This window comes from Passer montanus, unplaced genomic scaffold, assembly GCF_014805655.1.
Source record: "Passer montanus isolate IOZ18808 unplaced genomic scaffold, ASM1480565v1 scaffold47, whole genome shotgun sequence".
NCBI lineage: Eukaryota > Metazoa > Chordata > Aves > Passeriformes > Passeridae > Passer > Passer montanus.
Window position 1 is genome coordinate 6,285,871 of NW_024369596.1, and position 14,814 is coordinate 6,300,684.

The following is a 14,814-nucleotide window of genomic DNA, read 5'->3' on the forward strand; positions in this document are numbered from 1 at the left end:
TTTCATCAGAGCAGAGCTGACATCATGCTGAGAGAGGTCACTCACAGGAGTTGAGCAAATAGCTGGAATAAGGATGCCTGGGAATAGCAGAGGGGCTTTGCTCCAGCCACAGGCACAGCTCTCTGTGTCCATCTCCTGCTCATACTCAAGTGCTTACCAAAGGAGAAAGGAAAAAAAAAACCAAATGCCTGAACTTTTGCCAGGAGAGATTTCAAATTACATTTGACCCAGCAGTCAGTGGTTCTGCTGAGCCCTTAGCTGCAGAAAGTCTCTGAGCATCAGGGCTTTCCCTCCAGGGGCCAGAGAGCACCACTAAGGAGCAGGAACACTCACAGGAGAGCAGCACATGCCACAGGGGAGCTCACACAGGATTTAAGTGCTTCAGGACAGGCTTATGTGGGACTGAAGGGAAACATAAACTTCATCTTGGCCCTTGGAAAGGTCATGTTGTGCAACTTGAGCTCTCTCTCTTGGTTCTGTGGCTGGGCTGTGCTGGGGGGTACCTGAGCCCTGGGCTGCTCACTCCTCACCCAGCTAGGCCAGAGAACATCTGCCCTGCCAGCTGCTCGTCCAGGAGTCCTGGAATCCCAGGCTGGGCTGGCTTGCACGGCACCTTAAAGATCATCTCATTCCACCCTACCTTCTACACCACAAGAAGCAGCCCAAAGTGCAAGCTCAGCATGAAAATTCGTCTGTTGGGGCAAGAATCAGATACTGGTGTTTTTCTAACTTCCATACTACAGAAGTGTAGGAGGAGACATCAGCTAGGCCCAGGCAGGGAAGGCATGAACACATTCCCCAAGCCCAGGCAGAGAGTTGCTTCAGCTGATGGCCCAGTGTGGCCTGTCCTCTTCAGCTCTGGTGACCACCAACCTCCCAAGAAATCAAAAAATCCCAAAACTGGGTTGGAATAGACCTTAAAGCCCATCCGCTGCCATGGGCAGTGACACTTTCCACTATCCCAGGCTGCTCCAAGTGTCCCAGCCTTGGACACTCCCAGGGCTGGGGCAGCCCCAGCTGCTCTGGGCACCCTGAGCCAGTGCAAAGCATTGAGCTACAAGAGACCCAAAATTACCAGCAGAGTGGAACAGGAATTTGGGAATCTCTGTTTCCTTGCAAGCCTCCATGGATGCCACTTTGCAAAGCCACTAAGCAGGAGCCACGACACCAGTCCTGCAAACGCCAGGAGAAATGCAGAGGGTGCTGCCAGCAGCTTGGCAGGTGCACCCTGCCCACGGGATCCTCCCAGAGACCCCAGGAGCAGCAAGCAGGGCTGCTGCCCCCACGTGCAAGGGAGGTGCACACAGAACTCCAAAATCCCAAAAACCAGCAAAATCACCAGCTGAAAGGGGACAGGAGCTCTCCCACACCATGGCAGGGAAGAAGAAAGCTCCCACCCTTTAGCATCACTTCAAGAGGTGGACAATAGATACAAACCCCCCATATTTAAGGGGTTATTTCTGCTTTCTGGGCCAATCTTCACTAAGGGAGCCCCTTGACACTATCAAGGCAGGTGATGCTGTGCCTGAGGGTGGCACTAAGGACAAAAACCCAATAAATGAAGGCAGGACTGGGGCAGAAAGCAAATGTGGAACAACGCTTGGAGGGGACACAACAAACAGAGACTGGCAGAGATTCAGGCTCCTTTTTCCAGCTGAGGCTGCTCCGAGCCCCCCAGCACAGGGGAGGTGCCACCCCCGTGTCCTACCCGTGCCACCCCCGTGTCCTTCCCGTGCCACCCCCATGTCCTACCCATGCCACCCCCATGTCCTACCCATGCTGTAGTGCTCCAGCCCGGTGGGCACCTCCTGTGTGGCGGGCTCGTCCCACAGCGGGCAGCACGGCCGGGGCTGGCAGCAGGAGGCCTGGAAGGCACAGGTCACCCAGGGATCCTCGCAGGGAACGGGGACTCCTTGTTTCTGGAAGGAGCAGAGGGGAACTGTCAGGGGAGCAGGACCCTGAAATGTGCGGGGGGCAGTGGGGCTGCCCCAGAATAAGCAGCAAGTGCTGCTCTGGCAGATCCCAGCTCCTCTGGGGCCAAAAAGGGCCTTTGTTAAACCAAGAGGAGGAGAAAAGTGAAGGTCAGAGTGAGGCTGAGCTTGGCAGGATTGCAGCTTGAGGGGTCTCCCATGGGGACACCCTCTGGAGCAGGGCTTTGTTCCACTCCCCACAACTGGGAATGTCACTTTTAGGCAGCAGGAGGCCCCAAAACCTGGGGGGTCACCAGGGGGTGCAGAACCACAGCCCTGCCCAGGCACTGAGGGGGAGCCTGGTCCCAGCTGTCATATTTATGTTCCTCTTCCTATTTATAGCAATATTATTTGGGATTATTTTCTTTAAATTTTCATCATAAACATATCTATGGACACACCAATAAAACCATCATAAACAATATTCATATTGTTTATATTGGTTTTATTGGTGTGTCCTCAGATATGTTTATACACATGGTATGCACACATGGGTATATGAGTTATACACCTCATATGAAATGTACAGATGCATATATAATTTATATAGCATAATGTATCATTACCCAAACATTACATAATATACATATTATTATGTGTTAACACACAATCCATTATAGATGTACTGATTATATGGGTGATACAAGAATTTATACACCCACACCTATGTAATCCTAGCTTATAACTCTATATAAATTACACATTTTTATTGTATATTAAGCTAAACTTATACTTTATAAAGAAAATATATTTATTAAACATGAATATAGAGGTATTTAGAAACGTAGCATGGTTTAGATTGGGAACAAAGCTTTAATAAATGATCCCAGGACAGAATTTTTCTTTTATTTTGTACACACCTATTTTATACATATTTATTTGTGTGTATATATCTTGTGTGTATATATATGTACACACCATATTTATTATGTGCATCTTGTGTATATTTTATATATATATTTACCATGGACACACACACGTATACATATATACCATACAATAAATACATTGCATTTAAATGTTTTTCTCCCTAGCAGAGGACAATACCATGCACGTACCTATAAATAAATGCAGGATGTTTGAATTTTTTATCATTGTTACCATTTCCCTGTGGGGGAATAGATTTCCTTGATGGCAAATCAATATTTAAAAGCCAAATGCTTGCTCGGAACCATTTAAAGGAAAGCTATGAAGCTGCCTTGGGAATATTTCATGGCTTAGGATGGGCTTTTTTTCCCAGTTTGAGGAAAATGTTGGGTTTTAGCACAAGTTCTGTGCAGCCTGAGGTGTCAGCCCAGAGCTTATCTGACCTCCAACGTTCAGCAGTTCTTTGGACAAATGGATAGAAATGCCATTTCTCCGAGTAGAGATCTGATTTCTCTGAATATAGGTCTGATTTACTGAAATATGGATCAGATTTCCCTAAACATGGATCTGATTTTCCTAAAAAACGATCAAATCCCTGCCCAACCTGACCCAGGATCACACTTCAACCTTTATGACACACAACCACCCATCAGCTGCAAACAGAGCAGAGCTGCCTTGGGACAGGGAGCACTGGAGTGGTCCCAAAACTCCAGAAACCCACGGGAACCTTTCCCAGGTGCTGCTGGTCCCACTGGTGCCAGGTGAAGGGCAGCAGGGGGAGCAGGCAGCAGAACAATGCTTCCCCTGACACTCCTCCCAACACCAGCACAGGAAATCCCACCCAGGATCCCACTGCCAGGGGAGGGCTGCAGGCTCCACAGGGTCAGAGAAGCTCTGGGTAAACACTTGGAATTCAGGACTGCCCTGAACTACCTCAAACCTTGGATCTTCAGGAGATGGCACCGAGCTTGTCAGGGCTGGAGAAATCACAGCAACCTGAGAGAAAACTGCTGGGGTAGGAAACCAGCCCCCTGTCTTTTATAGAGGCATGGAAAGGTTTGGCTTGGGAGGGACCTTAAAGACTGTCTCACTCCAAGCCCTGCCATGGCAGGGACACCTTCCACCATCTCAGGTGGCTCCCAGCCCCATCCAGCCTGGCCTTGGGCACTGCCAGGGATCCAGGGGCAGCCACAGCTGCTCTGGGCACCCTGTGCCAGGGCCTGCCCACCCTCACAGGGAGGAATTTCTTACTAAAATCTCATCTGTGCCCACCCTCATTCAGTGCAAGGCCATTCCCCTTGTCCTGTCCATTCCTTACCATCATTCCAGGCCGAGCCAAAGCATAAGGAGCTGCATTGCCGATGGTTGTGTCCATATAATAACTCATCATCTTGGAGATGCCTGCAGGAATGGAGAGGGGCATTAGATTCTACACCATAAAAACTGACAGCACCAGCTAAATCCATGCTTTCCCCAGCTGTATAAAGCTTGGAGCAGACTGTCACCTGAACGAGTTTAGACTGGAAAAGTTAAGAGGAAAAATACCTGGATTAATAGGAAATATTGTGATTAGAGGGGTTGTTTCAACAATGAGCACCCAGATGCAGGAGTGTAACCAGGGGAGAGCCTAACAATGGGGAATGAATGATCACCTGCAAGCTGGGGGAGCTGCTCTGAGGGAAGATGAGATCATATTTCCTTTGCTGGAGAATTGGTGGGAAATTGTTGCCAATTTTTTTTCTTTTGAGAGAGGAAAAAAAAAAATAAAAAAAAAAAGGCAGTTTGTTGAGATCAACACCTTTCCTGTGAAAGCTTTATCAAGCCCAGTCTGTCTCACAAAGAACTTTGCTGCTTTCAGGACACGTCCTCTGGTTGTGCACATGAGCTTGGGTTTCCCTCGCTGAATCGCTGCCTTGCAGCCCCACATGGCATTCCTCACCCGGGATTCTCCCTCCTGAGCAAGTCCTCCTGCCAGAGGTGCTCATTAACTGGGATTTTTCATCATCACTGAACCCATTTGTGTGGCTGAGGAGCTGCAATGTGGCTCTGTTATCAGAGCTGTGGAGGTTTCTCCCTGTTTCCCTGCAATGCCAATGGAAACACAGGGCCAGGGCAAGGTCTGAGTGTTGGGGATGTGACTCCAAGGTGCTGGGAGGACAGAGGGAAGGGGAATGGCCTGGGCTGGGCAGGGCTGGCTCGGGCAGGATGGGACCTGGAGCTGTGGGAATGGCTGTTCCCAGAGGTGGTGCAGAGGAGCTGCTCTAACCTCCCTGAGGACACAGCCCCAGTTCCTGGGGAGCCCCTCTGCACTCCTGCAGAGTCCTGGGCTGTGGCCACTGCAGCTGCAAACACCTGGCTGAGTTATCTTACAACAAAATCCCAGAACTGTCCCGTCCAACCCTTAACTGCCAGGTTATCCCAAGTGCCACTTTACACGTGTTTGGAACACTTCCAGGGAAGAGGACTGCACCATGCCCTGGGCAGCTGTGCCAGTGCTTGGCAAACCTTTGAGTGAAGAAATTTTCCTGATATCCAGCCTAAACCTCCCCTGGTGCGACCTGAGGCTGCTTCCTTTACTCCTATCATTCGTTTCCTGGGAGAGCAGGGAACTCCCCCTGGATGCCCCCTCCTTGCAGGGAGTTGTACAGAGCCAGAATTCACAGAATCACAAGATTGGAAGAGACCTTAAAGATCATCGAGTCCAACCCATGCCCTGACACCTCAACTAAACCATGGCACCAAGTGCCACATCCAGTCTGTTTTTAAAGAGGGCCCCCCGAGCCTCCTTTTCCTCAGGCTGAGCCCCTTTCCCAGCTCCCTCGTCAGACTTGTGCTGCACGTTTTGTGCTCCCAGCTCTTCTCAGCAGAACCAGCACAGCCACACCACCTCCAGCCTCCACTTCTACACTGGACCATCTCCTGGAGGTCCAGGGACCCTGTCCCAGCCTTCCCTCTGGTCCTTGCCCGGGGGCTTTACTGCACTTCTCCACGCCCGGGGAAGGGCAGAGCTGCTTTGGCTCTCACTCAGCACCTCGGCAAACAGGGACCCCCAGAGCATCTCCCCCGTGCCCTGTGAGTAATGGCCCAACACAAAACACCTGCATGTGCACAGTATTAAATTATCATCATCATTTCCTGCTGGTTATTACTAACTCTGCCTCAAACATCAGCAGAATTTTTTTTTTTTCAAACTTCTCTTTTTTAATTCACAAGACTGAAAACTACCCCTGCGTGGTGGAAGAACAACCAACCTGTTTCTCTTTGTGCTGTACCCAAAACCACACCGAGTGCGAGTTAGTGTGGCTGAGAAGCCTTAACTAATCTGAGCATCTGTGCACGCCCTGCCAGCCCGCCCTAACGAGGCGTTAAAACGCCTTGGCTTCGATCTGCCTGCAGCTGGGGCGGCTGCAGCTGGGCCAGGCAAAGTGCGTGCAGCCCATTGCTGGGCGAGCACAGAACGCTGGGGGTCCAAGGGACCCTAGAGCTCACCCCGTGCCGCGGGCAGGGACACCTTCCACAAGACCAGGCTGCTTTAACCCCTGTCCAGCCTGGCCTTGAGCACGTCCAGGGGGGAGCATCCCTGGCATGAAGGGCATCCCCTAACGCAGGGCAAGGTGCTCCATCACACACTTGACCCCGACCTTCAGCGCATGGAAACCATCTCAGGTAAACACGGGCTGGCCTTGCCCTAAAGCAAAGGTTGATGCTGCCAAACAAAGCAAGACAGACAGGGTGGAGGCAGCCAGAGCGAGCCGGGGCTGTTCACCTGCCGGTGACACCCACGTGTGCGAGGCTGAGGGCTCCCAGCCCCAGCGGCAAACAGCAGCCCCTGCTCTCTGCTTTGCAGCTCGTGCAGCAGCAGCTGGGGCTGCTTTGGGGTTTTCTCCCCTTTGTGGAGGCACCTTGCTCACAGCAGCTCTCGAGAGCGCGTTCATGCCTCGCTGCCTGTCCTTTGCATCTTTCTCAGGCTGAACCTTCCAGCAAGGCACCGCTCGCTGCTGCTCGAGGCTGTGCGCTGAGCTCAGCGGCACCAAACCCATCCTGACACCCAGGACAGGCTTCACACAACAAGGAATAGCAATAGGATTCAACCAGAGCTGCAGAGCAGCCCCAGCAGCTCCCTCACCAGCCTGCAAGAGGTGAATTAGCATCTCTAGACAGCAGCTCCAAGACATTTAGAGTCACTTTGCTTTCTGGTTTCTCTTCCCCTCCAAACTGAGCTGTTAAAAAGCACGAGAGGGACAGGAACATAACACAAAACTCAGTAACAATTTGCATGCCCATCTCTGTGGGTTCAAGAGAAGTCCTGGTTAAACACAAATTAAACCAGTTCCCCAATGTGATGCAGGTTTTGTGGGTAACAGTGGTTAAAGGGCACAGAAACACAGGCTGCAGGCTCTGAAAAGGGCCTAGAATCATGGAATCCCCGAAGAAGGAACCCCAGAAAGGACATTCCAAGCCCCCACTATGGATGGCAGGGATTCCAAGCCCCCACTATGGATGGTAGGTGACATACCCTGCTGGAAAAGGCAGATGAGCAGATCCTGGGCATGGAATAATTGTGCTCTGGAAAAGCACGTGTGGAAAAGGAGACAGGGACAGCACAGAGGGAGCTCTGCTGTGCTTTGTCCAGGCTAATTTTAACAGAACTTCCACCACTTCCCAGAGGAAACTACTTCACAGCCCAAAACATCTCTCACTGTCAGCAAGTTTCCCTGATGGCTGAGCGATATTTTGCTTCTCTTCAGCTTCCTCTAATAAGAGCCCAAAGCGTTTCTCTCCTCCCCTGGATGCTGTCAGGGAGCTCAGCTGAGCTCCATTCCAGGCTGGAGCTCTCCGGGCAGGTAATTTGGCTGGTACTGAGGAAATCACTGCAGATTTACATCAAGATAATTCAGAGCCACAGCTTGCTGAGAGGTGCTAGTAAATAGAGGGGAATCTGAACCATTTGGTAAAATCCTTAATGATTTAACAGCTTGACTTCAGCCTTATTGTTTGCTCTTTTTATTCCCGTCCTATTGTGAAAACACGTGTGGGAGAACCAGCATTTATTTTGGGACTTGATCGAGTACCAGCCAAAGCTATTACACTCTTGGGTCATTTCTAAACTAAATTAAAATTTTAATTTCATTTCAACATTCATCCCTCCTCTTTTACAAGGTTGGGTTTTTTTAATTTAATTTTAAGTGAATTACTGAGCTTGGTTTAAAAAGGGAAAAGCTATTTGTGCTCATGATTAACACACACTCCCCTGTAGAAGCTGGGAAGGAGTTAAAAATGAATGTTAAAATAAAGTGAGCTTTGTCTGTTGGATATATGAAGACACTTCACACTATTTTCCTGTTTGTTGTTCAGTTTAATGTTTGTTCAAGGATAGGCAGAGGGAAGTGGAGCAATGCCACAGTGACTTCCCCATGGCAGAGTCAAGTCCCATCTCTGTTTCCCAGTTCAATGCTCCATCCATGGCTCTGCTGCAAAGTCCTGAGGCTCAGACTGTTCCCCAGTTTCTGAGCTGCAGCACACGCTCAGCTCTGTCCCACACCCCTCAGCCCCAGCTGGGCACCAGGGAAGGTGGCACTCAGGGTGGCACACCTGGGACAGCCACCAAACACTGCTCGAGTTCTTTCCTCCATCCCAATAAACCGAGAAAATTCCTTTTCCACAGGGTCTGACGAGAAGCCAGGAGGATGGGGCAGCATCAGCCGCCCCACCAAAATATTTCTGGCTGGAAGAAGGTGAATCAAGGCTTTCAGAACATACAGCAGCCCCTGGCACACCCCCGCCCTCCCCGGGCTGCCGGGCTGACCCAGAGCTGCTCAGTGATAACCATTTTTGCATCCAGCAATGATTTACCATCTTTGAGAGGGTGGGGCAAAGAGCCGGTGGAAATGACATCCTTCCGCCAGGCTTTAACCCTTGGGAGCCGGGCACTTTCCAGGCCGCCTGCCAGCGCCGTTCCCAGGGGAAGAAGGGTTGTTGATGTGTTGGCATCTTAGAAACCTCCTCCCATTCATCAGCCCCCGGCACGGCCTCGCACAAAAGGAGCATCCCTCAGGCAGGAGCAGCGGACAGGAGAGTGCTTTCTACACTTGCAACCATGGTTTGAACAGGTTGGCCGCGCTAAATCCCACATTTCCTATGACTTTATAACTTTTGAGCGTTCGCACCCGGTTTCCTGCGGGGCGGGCGGGGCAGCAGGAGGTGCTGAACAGCAGAGCAGCACTGGCCCTTCTGCAGCCGCTGGAAACACCCCGGGAGGGTGACCGGCGGGGGGAAGGTCACCGGGGGAAGGTCACCGGGGGAAGGAAGGTGAGGGCCAGGCCCAGGGTGCGAGCCCCGGGCCGCTGTCCGGAGCTGACTGCCGGCGCTCAGCGCTCCGAGGGGATGGGGCAGGGGCTGCCCGGCAGCGCATCCCCGGCCGCTCCAGCGCAGGGCTCCTCCCTCTCCCGGTGCCTGTCAGGTCTGAGCAGGTACAAGGGCATCTCGGGAGCCTTCCCCCTTGGCTGGACAAGCTCTGCCTGGGGTGGGCGACAGCGGCCGTGGGAGAGTGCCAGGGGGGTTAAAGTTTGGCCCAGTCTCACAAACCCCTGGCTCTCCGTGCTTGGAGTAAACTGCTTTTCCTCTAGATTTCTCCTGCTCTCTGCTCATCCATCGATTACTCGGCTGCTAATTAAGCTAATGCAATGTCCCCATCAGCAGCCCCAGCAGATGTACAGTGAGCTGACAGCACGGGTCAGGCAGGAGAGGGTTTAGGTGGGATGCCAGAGCTGTTGCCATTAAATCACCCTGCTCTGCCCCAGCTCACAGCAGCCACTGGCAACTGCAGGAGGATGTGAAGGGAGGGTTAATTAGGTCAGTTGTTGTTTCACTCACGAATTTGCCTCCGTGAAGCAGTAGACTCACGGCACAATGCCACGGGCCAGGCCCTCAGCTGGGGCAGAGCACAAGGGGAATGAAGGGGATCCGTGTCCCCCTGCTCAGACAGGGATCCCTGCCCTCTCAGACCTTCCCCTTCTCACAGAGCCCAGCTGGGAGTCCCCCAGGATCCCTGTGTGACCTCCAGCAGGACACCTGGAGCAGCCTGCCCCAACCTGCTCTGAAATTCCCACCAAACCCTGCTCTTCCACAGGGCCCCAAACCACTGGGGAACGTGGGGTTACCTTCTGCTTCTTTGTCCCTCAGCTTGCCAGATGGGAAAGAGGTTTGTGGTCTGGAGGAGCACACGGTCCCTCCCCCAAAGCTCAGTGGTGACCCTGAGGACAAGGGACACACACATAAGCACCTCAGGCTTTCACACACCCCCAGACCCTGGGCAAGCTGAAAACACCCCGAAAAACCAGGCCTGCCAGAGCTTTATTTACACGGCAGGCAGGGGAGAGCTGCACAGCCAGAGGAGCAGGAGGCAGCAGGAAGGGGCTGCAGCAGCACAGCAGCCTGGCCCAGCCCGCAGCCCTGCTGGCAGTGCTGGAGGGAAGCTGAGGTGCCTCTAACACCCAGTGAGGGGCCACAGGCACAGCAGTGATTTGCACACTAACGGGAAGGGGAAGGCCTTGGCCGGGCTCCTCAGGGACTCCCAATTCCCACTGCCTGGGCCGGGGGACAGGATTCTGCTCTTCCCAAGGAATGGCAGCACATCCCTGCAGCTGTCACACTCCAGCTTCTCCCAAAGGCAAATGCTGGCACCTGTGGCTCTCTGGGCCCTTTAGGGGACAGCATCACTGTGGAAAACACCTGGAGGGGTCATAGCAAATCCCATAGCAAATCCTTCCAATCATCCCTGCAAAACAGGAATCAGCCCCAGGTCTGTCTGTCCCACCCTGGGCACTTTGGATCTCCTCCCCCTCACAGCAAAACCAAACGAAATTACACCAAAACCAAATTACAACTCAGAACAGCAAAGGAACTGCAAATTTAATTCACTGTACTAATGCTAGTGCATAGCTTCCACCTCTATGAGGAAAGTAATAATGTTCTCCTAAATCTTCATCTCCAATATTTATGTACCAAATATATATATACATATATATATATATATATATTAATTTTTAAAGTGAAGCATCATCTGAGACATTTACAGAAGATCCTGCAGTAGCAAATACACAAATCAGTTACTGGGTGAAACTGGAAAATGGAGAGAGGAAAAGTAAATCACCACAAGCCAAATCTGAGGTGTCCTGAAAATGTCCACAGGTACCTCCGACCCCCGAAAGAGTTCAAAGAGCCTCTCCCCCCGCCACTTACGGCTCAGCTGAAGGACCCGGGGAAAAGCTTTATATCCTCCACGGCTTCCCACACTTGTGTCCGCTCTCCTCCCAGCTACCTGGTGCTCTCCGCGCTGGAGCCGGGGAGGATGGAAATACCATAGTGTTCGAGGCAGGGCTGCTATTCAAAGGGAGGGGGAGTGGTCAGCCCCGCACCCCGGGCGCTGCGAACGCCGCCAGCCAGGAAAGAGCCACCTCTGGCCGCTGTCACGGCGCTGGGGAAACAAACCAGCCGCTGCTCGGAGCTGGGCATGGCTACAGCCCCCGCAGCCCCGCCGTGGGGTGGCCTTTGGCTCCCGAGCCCTGTAAATGCACCCGGGGCTCCAGCCTGTCCTCTGAGCGCTGCTGCAGCCCCCGCTCCCGTGAGCCGGGTTTATTCCTGCCCAGGGAGCGAGCCAAGGCTGGCAGAGCACGGCCGGGTGAGGCTGCTGCAGCCCTGACCCCGAACCAGCCCAGAGCTGCCCGAGGTGCCCCATGGCAGAAATCCTCCCCCTGAAGGGCCCTGGCACCGCGGCTGTCCCTGCTCCGGGCGGGTCCCGGGCTCTGCTCCGCTTCCTGCCTCTCCCCCAGCCCTGGAAGGATCCAGCCTGCTCTCTGGAACCAAAAACGTGCCCTGCTGGCCGCTGCTTGCTTTCAAACCCCTGGAGGCTGAGGGAAGCTTTCAAACCCTAAAGGCTGAGGGAAGCTTTCAAACCCCTGGAGGCTGAGGGAAGCCTCCCTCCGTGAGGAACTGCAGGGGGAATTTGCTCACTGGCCCAGCTCTGGCAGGGCTGGATGGTCCCGGCCCGCATCTCCCCAGAGCCCAGCCCCGAGGCAGGTGCTCAGGGTGTCCGGGGTCTCTCCAGGCAGGAGAAGGGCAGGAGAGCACATTCCCGGCTGGCCAGGACCAGCAGAGGGACAGAAACACCGCATGCAGGGATCTCAGTCCTTTAACGCCCCTGGGAATTATCCAGAGGCTCTGGAACAGCAGGATCTGGGGTGGCCTTTGCCGCACACCCCTGTCTTCCTCTTCACAGCCCGGCCAGGGAGCTCCAAACGCCAGTGACCCCCAAATCCCTGGCGCAGGAGGATGTCCCCATCCCGCCTCTCCCTGTCTCGCTGTCCGGGCAGCAGAGCCGCCTTTTCCTCCAGGAGAGGGCTCCAGGCTGGAAATCCTGCCCGGCTCCAGCACGGATCCCATCCCGCTGTGTCGTGAGCAGCCCTGGAGCAGCCCCTGCCAGGGGCAAAGCCCGAGGGTTCCGTGTGTGCTGCTCCAGGACCAAATGGGGAGCAGCTGCTGGGATTTCCCTGGAGATCCTAACAGCGAAGTGTGACAGAAGAGCAGCAAAGAGCCCCCAGCCCCAGGGGGCTCAGCCCTCACTGCCCCCCTGCACTGACCCCGGGAGGTTCTGCTGGCAGAGCATCTGCAGGAGGGGGTGGTTTCCAGGGAATTAGCAGCATCCTCACAAAAAAATCCCCAAGCAGCCTGTACATCTGAGTGCTGTCACTGCTGAAGGGTCGGCGTGTGGGGAGAGGAATAACTCCTGAAGACTCCTGCCCCAGCACAATCCTGGCTGTTTTGAGTACTCTCAGCACAGTGGGCATTTGCAAAGGACAAACCAAAGCTGTGTTTGCTCCCACGTGGGTAATTTCTGCCTGCACAGGGCTCCTATAGCATCTCCTGCTGCCAAATGTTCCCCAGAGAAATCAGATGTTCTGAACAAGTGTTCAGAGGATGAAAGTCCCTCCTGTCCCCCTCTCCCAGACCAGCAGATTGCTAAAATGCACATAATGACAAATAGCAAAACCCCCCATTATTTATGCACATAAAACTATTCCCAGGTCCTTCAGGAGCTGCCAAATGATGAATGAATCTCTCCTTTAGCCCTGAATTTAGAAAGACACAACTCCAGGTGGCCCAAATCAGTTACCTGCTGGACCGGCCAGGCACGGCTCCCTCTTGTAGCTGTTTTAACACAGGAAATTATTTACAGGGTTCCATCTCCCCAGGAAGGTTTCCAGCCTCCTGGGCTTTGCTACAAAGGCTCTGTCACATCTGAGCTCCAAAGGAGTGGAATGTGTTCAGCAATCAATTTTTATCTGGGCAACTCTTCCTGGGATAACCCTGCTGGCAGCTGCGAGCAAGATGTCCTTGCCTGGATGCTCTGCTCAGGAGGGTGCTGGGATGCAGAATCCAGACATTAACAGCTCTGTGGAGTGGCTGTGCAGCCAGCTGGGAGGCTGGGACACGGAATCACAGAGTCATGGAATGCTTTGGGTGGGAAGGGACCGTGAAGATCACCAGGTTGCACGTGGTTGCCTGGTTTCAGGGTCACTGCTGTCACATCAGTCACCCAAAGCAGTTGCTTCAGCTCACAACAAAAAGTAGGGTTAAATTTCGGGCAGCTCATGGAATTGATCATAAAGTCATTGCACTTTCCATGGCAGCTGCTTTGGGTTTGCTCTGTGCTCATAAAAAATAAAGCGATCCCTTAATGTTTCCCTGCCGCAGTTATTGATGGCTTCACCAAATTGGGGATGTCTTGGGGATGTTTCACAGGTTCTGCACACATAGGCTGCTTAAATTTGGGGCACTCAGGCTCCTGTTGAAAGGTGCAGCACACTGGTGTCAGCAGAAACAGCCCCTTTCCCAATACCCTGAGAAATCCTCACCGCCACTTGGGGTGGAGCCCAGAGCTGCAGCCCTGGGAGGGAGGCTGCACCTGGAGATGCTCCTGTTTGTCTGCTGGAGCTGGGCAGGGAGCGTGGATCATCTGGGCAGAATTCAGCCCAGTCCTGAGTGTCACCAACTGTCACCTACCCCAGCTCCACTCCCCTGCAGCCCCAGGTTCCTCTCCAGGGACAGATCCCTGTGCTCCTGCCTGTGGATCATAAAGCAGTAAAAGGGAGAAGCTTCCAGAGCCCTTCATGGAGCACCATTTCCATCTTACTCTGGGAAAACAGAGAAGGAACCAACAAAATTATCCTGAGCACGTGAATCTCTGCTTTTGGTGTTATCCCAGGGCAGAGAGAAATGAGGATTCCTGAGATGGAGGACAGTGTTTGCCTTGGGAGAAGGTGACACAGCTGGGTGAGGAGCTGCCTGCGCCTGGAAATCCATGGCAGCTTTGCCCAGGGAGATGTTCCCTCTGCCCCTGCTCAGAGCCCAGGCGTGACTCACAGCCTGTGCCCAGATGTTCCCAGAGCTGGGCACATCTGGGACCCAGGTGCTTACACCCCCTGGAGCTGCCTGGCCTCAAAAGCCAGCAGGGACAGAGCTCATCGCTCTGGATCAACCCCCATGAATTCCCTCCTGTATGGAGCCCAAGGATGCTGAATGTCCAAGCTAAGGGGAAATTTCTGCCCTCCCAAGCAGGAGAAGGAGCTTTTTCTACCCGTGGATCAGACAGGAGAAGGAGCCTTTTCTACCCTTGGATCAGAAAGGAGCTCAGATCTTGCATGACCATTACCTTGGATGTGCAGGTGCAGGATATGCACTAAAACAGAAAAATTTGGGGTGCACAGGAGTATCATGAATGCTTAAATTGCCCCAAAATTGACTTTTGTGATGCTCCTTTAGGCTGGGAGCTGCTGCACATGGATCTCCTCCACATCAACCAAGATAATTGGGATGAGCTGGCTCATCCATGGCTTATCCCACTTCTCTAAGGGAGATCAGCTGTGTGTAAAAATGGGCTTTAAACAGGGAACATCTGAAAGTGTCAGGACTGGGTGAG

At 53.1% G+C, this 14,814-nt stretch overlaps 1 long non-coding RNA gene across 1 annotated transcript; it reads right to left on the reverse strand.

Annotated features, from left to right (window-relative positions):
- Positions 1–1,780: 1,780 nt before the first annotated feature.
- LOC120508361 lies at positions 1,781–11,183 on the reverse strand. Its single transcript, XR_005628970.1, has 3 exons — positions 11,079–11,183; positions 4,156–4,238; positions 1,781–1,919 (listed from the first exon to the last, which is right to left on the reverse strand). It is a non-coding gene; the product is annotated as an uncharacterized LOC120508361 (long non-coding RNA).
- Positions 11,184–14,814: the final 3,631 nt, after the last annotated feature.